The sequence below is a fragment of the Mya arenaria genome, chromosome 14 (assembly GCF_026914265.1).
Source record: "Mya arenaria isolate MELC-2E11 chromosome 14, ASM2691426v1".
In the NCBI taxonomy this organism is placed as follows: domain Eukaryota; kingdom Metazoa; phylum Mollusca; class Bivalvia; order Myida; family Myidae; genus Mya; species Mya arenaria.
This window is the reverse complement of record NC_069135.1, coordinates 24191057-24203084: the sequence shown is the minus strand read 5'-3', so window position 1 is coordinate 24203084 and position 12028 is coordinate 24191057. Positions and strand designations below refer to the sequence as shown.

The window sequence follows — 12028 nt, the reverse complement described above, 5'->3', positions numbered from 1 at the left end:
AACATTCTAAACTTACTATATTTAAACAGGGAATGACGTTATAAATGTAATTTAAATCTAACCTAAAGCTTGCTTACTTACACACTTCCTAAACTCGTTAAAAATTGCGTATTAAATGGTGAGTAACTGGTGACAGATTTTGTATACAATATTTATATGCGGCATTTCTAAATTTCTTGGCATAGGTTGGACATCAGAAAGATAAAACAGGAAATTATTATTATTATTATTATTATTTTTTTTGTATTTTGTTTTTTTTATTCAAACATATACAAAAAGCACTTCATACAGCTATACGTAGAAAACATTTGACATGTATATAAAAAGTATCTTTCATATGAAGAACCAATTGACCTTACGACAGCGGCTTCTAAGCCACGCCCCCTGATATCAAGGGAGCGAACTCTGTCTATGTCCGTCAAACAAACGAGGAAGTAATGGCGTCTCGCGTCGTTTCGCTTTCCGATATTCCTGACAAATTATCATAAATGTGACATTACAATGCGAAAAAAATAGAAGTCAAAGGAATTTGTAACTGGCTGCTACATCGGAAGGCTCGATATATCTTTAGAAAATGACGATATCTAACATTTACGGGGTGAAATCTATCCAAGTCAGAGAAAATCGGATCTATAGCCGCCATGTTGTCAATATTGACATCGATACAAAGGAAAAGCGTGTGTGTGACGCATACTGTAAATGCAAACAAGGGTAAGTTTAACTTTTAATAACACCGGTCCTTCTTACAGTATTGTTGAAACAAAGATTAAATCATCGCACAATATGAGTAAATCATAAATTGCCCGAATGGGGAACCCGGAAGTGACATTAAATAACAGTTACATGCCAGCTATACAGTTTAACCTTGTATTCTATAGTATGAGCAGAAATGGTTTATTGGGGTTATGCATAAAAGTTTCAGTTCTAAGCGATTGAACACTCTCCCTTATGAATAATAATGTAATAGTTGACAAGTGACAATCGTGGGTGATACCAATCTGTAACTTTTGCATTGCTCAAACATTCACATGCTTTGATTTTTGTTCTTACAGAAATTGTGGAACATGTTCACACACTCTGGCTGTAAAAGTAGACCTGGGAGGAAAAGTGCCCCCGGTGTGGGGCTCGAACTCACAACCACCAGAACACTAGCCCGGCACTCTAACCAACTAAGCTGACCGGGCAGCTGGTTCTAACCCACACACACTACCCTCCCCCCCATTTACCGGTTAAGGCTGGTGGAGGGTCTCCTGCTATTTACCGTTGACACCATTAAAGTATTCTGATTGATGGAGATAAGGAAGTCCCCTTATTATTGTCTTCAACAAGCCTACCGCCACAGGGGACCTAGCATAAGACTGAAAACCGCCCCCCCCCCACACACACACATGATATTTGCCAGTCCAAGCAATGTCAACCGCAAGAGAAAACCAGTGATGACAAGTTTTACAAATAATCGGTAGGACCTATTTTAAAGCTTTTTATAACATTTAGTTTTACTTTGCTGTACAAAAGTAATGGACTATTTGTCCAGAGAAAAACAACAACCACAAAACATTAGCTATTATCTTGTCAATATTTCATTATGATATACATGTAGAAAGCAAACATCAAAGGCAGTTGCATTTACAGCTAGTATTAAAATATTTAACAATACATGTAACTGATTTATTTTAATATTGGCATCTTTTATTTATTTCAGGAAAGTGTGGTCTTTTGAAGAGAGTTCTTGAAGTTGTTCAGCATGTTGTTTTGATGGATTCTTAAAAGGATGTACCTCTATGATGTTAGCTTCAGTTCTGGAGTATAACACCAGTTGTTGCATATTTAATATCAGATTTATTAAATACATTGTTGTTTTGCAAACATTACTTAAACTTTGATATTTCTTTGGTGTTTATGTATGATATTGTAGGTGAATATCTCTTTATTGCAATGGCAAATATATTTTAAAATATATAGCATTAGCAGAAGTTATTTTTTACTGTTAAAGCTGCACTTTCACAGATTGATCACTTTGACAACTTACACAGGATTCGATTGCATTTATCATATTTTGGCTCGGAGAAGTTTGCTTTGTGATTTATATATTAGGTCTTAATTTAAAGAATGCCAAAATAAGCCGATTCTGAGACAAAAAGTGTCAAACTAGAATTCTGTGAGAGTACAACTTTAAGAACACTGTTAATCGAGTGTGCATGTGATCCGGACTCTGAACATTGGATGAACTATCATTAAATATTGTAGATTTACGTAAATGGCCCAAAATATAAGAATAACAATGAAAATATGTAAATGTTTGACTTGTTCTTTATTCTTTACAGCACATGTTTGGCAGAATCAAGTTCTAATGAACATAATGATTGATTTAAATGTACAGTGAAATAAATTGTTTTATACAGAAAATAATACCTTAACGATTCAGACCGATCTGTTCTCGTTTTGTTTTGGTGGCTCAAATATTTATCTGAGTTTTGGAGGAGGCCTAGCTGGTGTGAGCTGGTCAAATACAGTAGCTGCTTGACGGTCAGGGTTTTCTTGGTTGGATTTCCCGTCGACAAAGTGCTGATATGAAAATAAGAAATCTATGAAATGTGTCGGAATGACAGCTACAAAAGCCATTGTTTACATAGGAACCATACGAGTAGATGAGATTCGGAAGCATGCGATGGTTCGGACAAAAATTTAGTTGTACGATATTTCCTGATTTACTTTGAGAGCAAAGCAGTTTATAAAAAACTACATAACGGTATCAACAAAAATACCTTTATCTTGAATGAAATCAATCGTGTCCATGTTGAACCTGATATTAAATGGCCATTAATGCCGATTTGACAACACAAGCCAAAGCATAAATGTACGATGTTTATAGTTTAAAAATAGTAACACTTATTTAGGTCATGCACGGACAATTTCAGTATTAAATAAATTTTGAGAGGATTGAAATAAGTAGTTTTGTTCAAAAAATACTTTTGTACAGACGTATAGATGTTTCGCCTTTGAACGATCTTTCAAAAATTCCAAGTTCAGCTGTTGATGAGGTCTTCCACAGAGTCTGATACAGCACTTGAATTTTTCTAAATAACTCGCTGGTTTCGAATACGGAACGAATTGGAAGCCATCTTTAGTCGGCCTGGCTACCTTGTATCCGAATTACAAGTGCCATGACAACACCTTTTTACCATAATACTTAAAAAGGCGAGAAATTGCCAGCGCATGTATATGACGGACTCTGGTCAGTTTGACGGACAAAATGGCGGATAACAACACGGCTTATCAGCCCTACATTCTGATTGGCTGATAGGACCTGTCAATCAAATCCTGTCGTAAGGTCAATTGTTTTGCGATTTTCTGATATAGATAAAAAGGAGGGAGATTGGGAGAAAAAAAATGAAAGAAAAAAAATACCCATATTTTTTAAATAACAAGAAAAGGAGAAGAGACAATCTGGATTTCTAAAATGAATTATATATCTGATGATTATAAAAGAAAAGCCCCTTTTTGCAAATGGACATTTAATTTATCTTTCATAATAGCTATTTCACGTTCAATATTGATTCGAATATTTAAGTATTTTTCAAAATTTCGGAAGTTAGGAATGGTGTCTCTGTTTTTTTAACAAAAAATGTAGAATTTTAGAAGTATAACTATGAAGTTAATGCAGTATGGCGTGACAAACGTTGCAATATTGTTTCAAAAATATTCGTTAAAAAAACCCACAAAATAATTGTTGTTAAAAAAATAATGATTCAATCCTTGAATCATTATTTTTTAATAACAATTATTTTTTTATAACAATTATTTTTTGACCACAGTTATTTTTCAACAACAATTATTTTTTTACAACAATTATTTTTTACAACAATTATTTTTTTACCACAATTATTTTTTAAGAACAATTATTTTTCAATCTGCAAAAAATAATAATTCAACAATTTGAATCATGGGATACATAAAGCCCGTTTGTAAACGCGGATTTCATTGGCCGAGACGGAAAACAACTAGTACACATAATACTGGAAAAATGAACTAAATAGTCAAACATATGGCTTTACTGTCATAATCTGTTTTATTCAGCCATATTAAATAGAATACAATGCTAACTGAAGACAAATGATTGCTAAGTATAAGTCGTAAGAATGCAGAAACCTCAAAATGGAGCTTTATGCTTTTGTTTAACCAGCTGCAGCATGAAAAAGATGTCCGTCTTATTTTCAATGGTTGTCCTATACAGCTTCTTCAGTATCGTTTTTCGGTTCTGCTATAAGCGAGAGAAAACTAAAACATTTTCATGCAATTCGTGCTGAGCGGTCTTAAGTGTGATAATCACCTGCTCACACTTGGCCGCATTAGTGAATGTCTTTAACTGTGCTTATGACTAGTGCAAAGAAACACTTATGCACAGTTGCCCAATAATTATACACATATTTTGAGATTGCTTTGTTTTACACTAGTGTGTGCTTTATAAATATGTAGCAATGTGTATAAGTACTTATGATTAAGCGCCCTGAACCAGACATGTACCGCTGCCCCTTAAACGCAAACACTGTGCACATTTAAGGTTTTAGACCCATAAATAGACTTCGACAAACATCGACGTGCATCGACATTACTCGGTATTTTCCAGAACGTATCCAAAAGGATATTATGGCTACTAAATCATTGCCGAAAATATCCAGATGCTAGTCGAAATAACATCATGGCTGTCCGAACATTGCCGATGTTCGAACAGCCATGTTGTTATTTCGGCTTACTTCCAGAAAATACGGGAAAATGCCGAAGGGTTCCGATGTTTGTCGATGTTCGAAAAAGTTTATTATGGGTCTAAAACCTTTATTATATACTCAACCTTTGAGATAAATTCAATATATGCAGATGTATTTCAAAAGACATTTATATCAATACTTTGCATCAACATAATTATGTAAAATTTCAAAGGTACTGTGAGAATAATAGAATTTTTCCTTTCTAATCTATAGCTAGAACATATAAAACAAGAGGGCTATGATAACCCTTTAATGCTCACCTTGTAATCATGGTCCGCATCATTCAAGTCTGAACAGTGAACTCTGAGAAGAGGATTGTTAAAGTATCTTACAAAGCATATATTAGGAAAACTAGCCCCACCCCCTGGCAGTTATGCTTTTTGAGATATCATCATCATCTTTGTAGAAGGTCACCTATAGACTATTTAGCAGCACTATCCCAAAAGCTCACCTTGGCACTTTGTGCCAGGTGAGCTAAAAATATACTACAGTTTCATTCGAGTATTATTGTCAACCCTGCATAACCCTTGAAATGTTCTGATGTCTAGTGCATAGAAATGAGTATGTATCGTTGCCCAATATTTATACAAATACTTTGAAGTTGAATTGTTTTCCAACAGTGTGTGTTTTAAAAGAAAACATTGTCACCCCATATCCCATTCAGTGCCAATAATTAGTAATATTTATGAAATTATTTTGAGGTGTAATTGTTTTACACCAGTGTGTGTTTTCAAAGACTACTGTATTGAATCCCATTTCAAACAGAGAAGAACAGACCTAGCATGATACATGTATCCCAAGTTATTTTTTTTAAATACATGTACCGGTAATACAATATACAGCACAAACTTTGAAATATGGACAATTTTAAAGATGAACTATGATGCTCAAAATGCTATATTTATCACAATGGTTTTAAAACTACATGTGACAGAACTTTTTTTTACCTTATATCTAGTTTACTCTCCTTTTCAGTATATGAGGGGCATATGAAAAGTTCTGCAAATCGGTGTATATTTGAAACACTTCAACGCATACTTACATGTAATAGAAATTAGCATGAGCCTTCTATAAATGTTCAACATTAGTTTCAGAAATGTATCATACCAGCTTTCGGTAATATGACATCATGTTACTAAAACTAGACTTTTTAACTGTTTCATACATTTAAATTAATGCCTCGTAATAATGGTAAGGCAGTTAAATCATGTGTCTAATTTCAACAGAGTGTCAATCCATTCTTTTTACGCTTCAGAGTTTTAAAGTATTATAATATGCCCATCTTTCTCTGTTTTCATTTCATTTATGATTTAAGTGAACACATCCAATTTTTGTCTTTTTCAAGGATTGAATCATTATTTTTTTAACAACAATTATTTTGTGTTTTTTTGAACGAATAGTTTTTATACAATATTGCAACGTTTGTCACGCCATAATGCAGCTATAATTTCTTTCAACGGTTATTCCTAATAAAACATTTTTTAGATTTAGTTCAATTCTTATATATTTTGAGTGGAGAAAGCGTTTCAAATCATTCCACAGGTCTTGTATGATATGACGTTTCCAGAACATGTGGTTTATGGTTTCCTCAAAGTTGGAACACAAGTTGCATAAACTAGAATTGGATAATTTGCATTTAAATAGATATTTATTTGTTTGTATAATTCTGTTGATTATCTTAAACTGAAAGGCTCGCATACATGTGTCAATTGTTGCTATATATGGCAGGGAATATACTTCCTTCCAATTAAGTGTTTCGTTTAAAGAGTTTTCCCATATATGTTTATGTTTTATTTCAAAAGTGTTATTTTGAATACGTTTATTATACAGAAACTGCGTTATCTTTTTTTGGGTCTAAATTTTTCCAACATCAATTTTTTTTCAACCCAAACCGTAATAGCTGATATTTTTAGTTCATTTTTCATATATTGCGGTATATTATTGATAAGTTGTAGATACTTTAGGAAGTCACGATTTGGGATTTCGTATAGAAGTTGCATGTTATCCAATGAATAGAACTTTTTAAATCTAAAGTCGAAGATGTGTTCGAGATAGAGTATCCCCTTATCGTGCCATTCTTTATAATATGTTGTTTCATTATTACATTTTAATTCGGAGTTGTTCCAAATTATGACTTTTCTTATGTGTGTGTTGGCTTGCTTCTTTTTAAACATGTTCCAAGATGTAAGGATGTTTTGAAAAAAAAATGTTTTGACCACATAAAATTTTGATATCGTTTTCATACAGATTACAGTCAAATATGATATTTCCACCCTTTTTGTTAAGTATTTTATTACAAAATATTTCCCATTTCCCATGATTACTATCATCAGTTCATCTTTTAATCCAGCTTGATTTTATAGCTTGTATAAATATTTTTAAAATTCGGGAGCCCTAATCCCCCATTTTCACGGGAGAGGTATAACTGTTCTCTTTTAATTTTGTCAGATTTATTATCCCATATTCTATTTGCTATTGTCTTTGTTGCAATTTTGTAATCTATATTTAAAAGACTAATCGGGCGCCAATTTGAAAGTTGTTCGAGATCTTTACCTTGCTTTGGTATAAGTGAAATTAAACCTTGTTTTTGCAGTTCAGTAAGTGATTGAATTTCAAATGAATAGTTAATAGATTTTACGAAATGAAACTTTAAAATATCCCAGAATACTTTATAAAATTCAACAGATAATCCATCCGAACCAGGGCTTTTATTTACACTCATTTCGTTTAAAGCATTTGTACACTCATGTTCACATATTAAGCCCTCACAACTTGATTTTTCCTCGTTGCTTAATTTTCTCGAGGGACTTTCAAAGAAATTTATATCACTATTGTGTTGTTTTTGTTTCTGGTACAGATTTTTATAAAATTTTCTTTGCTCTCTTAAAATATCATTTATGTCCGTTAATACAGTAAGATTTGATTTAAGCTTAGTTATTGTTTTCTGTTCGTAATGACGTTTACGTTTTTCGAGATTAGCAAAATATCGACTGTTTTTCTCGTTGTATTCTACGTGTAAAGCTTTTTAACGTAATACCATTCCGTTTATTTTTGCTGTCGTAGAACTATCCAATTCTTGTTTTAATGTGGCTATTTCCTCTGCAAAATCTTCATTGCTATTAGATTGTATTTGATTTTGAATTTTATTTAGATAATCGATTATTTCTTTTTCTTTCTTTTCTTTCTCTCTTTTTGTATAAGTTGTATATTTAATTGAAACGTTTCTTATAGAACCTTTAATAAGTTCCCAAAGAGTGTTTGGATTACAGTTGTTATTTATTTTAACAGTTTCTCTTATAGCAGTCTTAATTTGATTTTGATATGCTATGTCATTTATATATAATGCTGTTATTTATTTTAAAGTAACCAGGCCCTCGTTTTTGGTCAAGTGTGTTAAGGGAAAGTACTACAGGAGAGTGGTCTGTTTTAAATCCTGGTTTAATGTTACATTTAGGGATAGTGTAACGTAAATATTCAGAAATAAGAAAATAGTCCAAACGGGAATAAATGATTGGTTTTGTATTGGAATGCCAGGTGTGCAAATTTGGGTTATTTTCGCGCCAAATATCGACCATGTTGAAATTAGACATAAGTTTCTTAAGTACAATTTGACATTTTTTATTCGTATCTGATCTACCATTTCGTTTGTCAGTTAAAGGATTGAGCACAGTGTTGAAGTCACCGCCTATTATTATATTTTTTCATTATTGCTAGCTACAAACTTTTCAATGGTGTCAAATACAAAAGTATTGTTATCATTTGGACCATAAACATTAACAAGAGTCACTTCTTTGTTATTTACTTTTATATCGAGTGTTATTAAACGACCTACTATTAACTCATTAAAATTTTAACACTCAATGTTTGATTGTTTGTTTACAAGAAAGGCAACGCCTTCTTTATTTGATTTGTGTCCACTAAAGAATGAGTGACCTGTCCAGTCTTGTTTCCAGGGAAGGCTTGTTAATATATCGGAGTGAGATTCTTGTAAAAATGTAATGTCATAAGATTTATCTTCTAGATATTTAAATACCTGTAAGCGTTTAAGTTTATTTCCAAGTCCTTTAGTGTTTAAGGTGCATATTGTGATACTCATTGTTTACATATGTTAACAAGTAAATCATTTCGAAAGACCAGTTGTCTCGCAAAATATAAAGTTTTCCATAAATTCCATACTTTTCAGACATAATTCAAGAAAAAAAAATGAAATCAATGTAGAAAATGAAAATAGAAAAATAAATGGTTTTGTAAAGCTACAGTTCAAGTTATAAACGATGACACGTATCACTAGGATACCCATATAAACACTCATACATACACATTTACACAGTCATACATAATCTCTTAATACAGATTCAATTTAGGAATAACATAGCAAACATGCTAAATTCATGTTTGTATGTAGAAAAACTACATATCAATTTTATAAACGACATGCATGGAGCGATCATTAAAACAGATTTGCATATATAATACAAAGATCAAAAACATATAGGTCATTATCTGATTTTTAATCGTGCTCTAATATACATATTTTCTCATAATAATGTTACAAAGGCGAAAGTATTGCCTTATCCCTGCTGTTGGTTAAATTATATGTTGTGTATCATTATATAACCAGTGATGTATTTCGCATGAATGCGGAGTATTATGCAGATTAGTTTGCATTAGATACGCAAGCATAAGTTGTGATTAAAAGGGTAAATGATTTTATTTTTTGACTTAAACCTTTTTGTTCCCTTAGTAAGTGTAGATTAAAAGTATATTAAGAAAGCATAAAAACTTGCATTATAACAAGTTTTATTTATAAGGGAAAAAAAAAACGAAAACAAAAAACAATCCAACTTCTATTAAGGTTTTCCGATACGAAAACGAAATGAAAACCGAAAACGTTGGACGGATTAAGGCAGCATTAATTATAAGTGTATTATGCTTTGAGTATATACATTATCTGTTATTATGCTAAAAAATCAATATTTATGTTTTTAATTACCGTTTAAATATCCATAAAAAATATCTAAAATATTGGATGAAAAACATTTGTAGCAAAGCTGTTTCAGTGCTTCTTTAAATTAGAAAACGAACAATATACATGTTTCATTTTGTGCTGTATGAACTGTTTAGATATGACATTATGTGCTTAATAAATGTTATATAATCATAAGTTAGTTTTGATTCCTATACATGAAACAAAATACTTTTGAATATTTTTTACAATGAAACTATATGCATGTTTGGTGAAAAAACTAGTACATATAAAAAAATAAAAAATAAAACTTTACTAAACAGCATACTAGTAGTATTTCAGTTAAGCTACAAGATGTGGAAAAAGGTTACACATTATTTCTATTGAGATATGATATTAAATGCTTAAATCAACATGTTATACAACACTGGTATTAGTGAGCTGCACGACATGAGAAGAGCCTTATAACAAAAATGTTCCATTGCCATTATATGATTTAAATGGTGCAAAGCTTACGATTCAACTTCGATCAATTGAGCAGCAAATTCAGAAAAAAGTAACAAAAGAGTTATCATATGCACGAGAGAAACGAGCAAGTAGTGTTGAACGATAAAGTTATAAATGCATAATTTGGAGTAAACGTTTTGACGAATGACATTTTATGCCTTTATAATATGAAATACAACACATGCATTAAAAACTTGTTTATGGCCCCTTTACCATGACGAGTTATTCAAATAGTAAAAAGTCGCAATATGATCTGTTTGGTCTAATGGTCTTTGTTTTTATAGTGCTGACATCGATGCCGCTATACTGTTTCATAAAAAGTTAGTATGCTAGGTGATTCTGCTGAGGCCAAGGTAATTCTAGCCAGTGTTCATAGTCCTCAAATTCAACGTGCGTAATGGTTTCGTCGTGGCGTCTGAATAATATGCGGCCATTCCTGGTCAACACTGACTTTATCTCGTCTTGCATTTTAAGACGTATTGAAAGTAAACACTTGCTGGTTAAGGCGAGTGAGGTCATCATTGACAAATATTTCCTTTGTCCGAGTGTCTTTTTGTGTCGCATCACACTATCTTTGGTCAATCTCGACATAAACCTGATGATAATAGGTCTGGGCTTGTGAATATGATATTTCCCAAGGCGATGCCCTGTATCAATATCTGACTCATTAATGTCGAGCTGCAAGTTCTTAATTTCTTTTTTTGCTATTGTGTTTGGTGGAGATTCGTGCTCGTTCAAGTCTGGTATACCGTATACACGTATGTTGTTAATTCGTGTGTACTGTTCAAGATCGTTCATTCTTTTTTTGTCTGAGTTGTCTCGTGTTTTGACATTCTGTTTGTATCAATTGTTTCTTCTTGTTTTTCAATTATTGTTTTGTTTAAGTTATCTATTTGTTTTTTTAGTTTGTCATTTTCTTCAGATTTTTCAAAAAGCTGCAGTTCAAGTACTTCAACGCGTTTTTCAAAACGTGCCTTTATTTTGTTTATATTTACCTCCACTAATTTGTCAACAATTTCCTGAATGGCGTCCTCATCTTTTGCAGTTATTTTTTGCACATTTATTTTTTTTCAACAACTTTTTCCACTACATCATTGATGTATCTGTCATCTTTCGTGATCACGTTGGATAGTTTTTTGTTAATAGAGTCCAGCTGTTTCATGATTTATTTGATTGCACTTGTGTTGTCCGTTAACTCAAATGGTTCTTCATTAGTTTCTGACTGTTCTTGTGTTTTTTGCTTTTCTTTTTCTTTGGTTTAATTTGTTTTGTTGTTTCATTTTGGTTTGATATACTTAGTTCATGTTCACTTATGCTGCTCAATTCCTCTAATGTTCGTTTTCGAGGGTCGCTTTCAGTTGTATCTTCTACATCTCGATTTGCACACCCGTTTGCTTGGCCTTTTTTATTAATTATCAGCTTTTTAATGTGTAATGCTTTCTTTCTTTTTGTTAAGTATACTTCGAGTTTTGGTCAGTACCCGTTCACAGATGGTTGAGAAATGGTCACGCATGAGATTTCATGTTCATGTTTATGATCCAATGTACATTGTAATATACATGTATCGTATCGTAGAATATCTAGATAACATGTTATTAAGTATATTTTTACTACTAATAGTTTGATTTTTTTGTCAGAAACCAATGGAGAATTGTTATTATAACTTACTCAGCTTCACAAAACCATAAATATGTCCTTTATTCCATTTAAAAAATCACTTTCACTGAGAGAGGGAAAAAAAACACGTCTACGCGATAAGGGAGGTAACAAAAAACTCTAACTGGGAATT

The 12028-nt window shown here is 32.1% G+C and overlaps 1 long non-coding RNA gene across 1 annotated transcript; it reads left to right on the top strand.

Annotated features, from left to right (window-relative positions):
- Positions 1-362: 362 nt before the first annotated feature.
- Positions 363-2296, top strand: LOC128218342 (uncharacterized). The gene is made up of 3 exons (XR_008258357.1): positions 363-711; positions 1053-1459; positions 1703-2296. It is a non-coding gene; the product is annotated as an uncharacterized LOC128218342 (long non-coding RNA).
- Positions 2297-12028: the final 9732 nt, after the last annotated feature.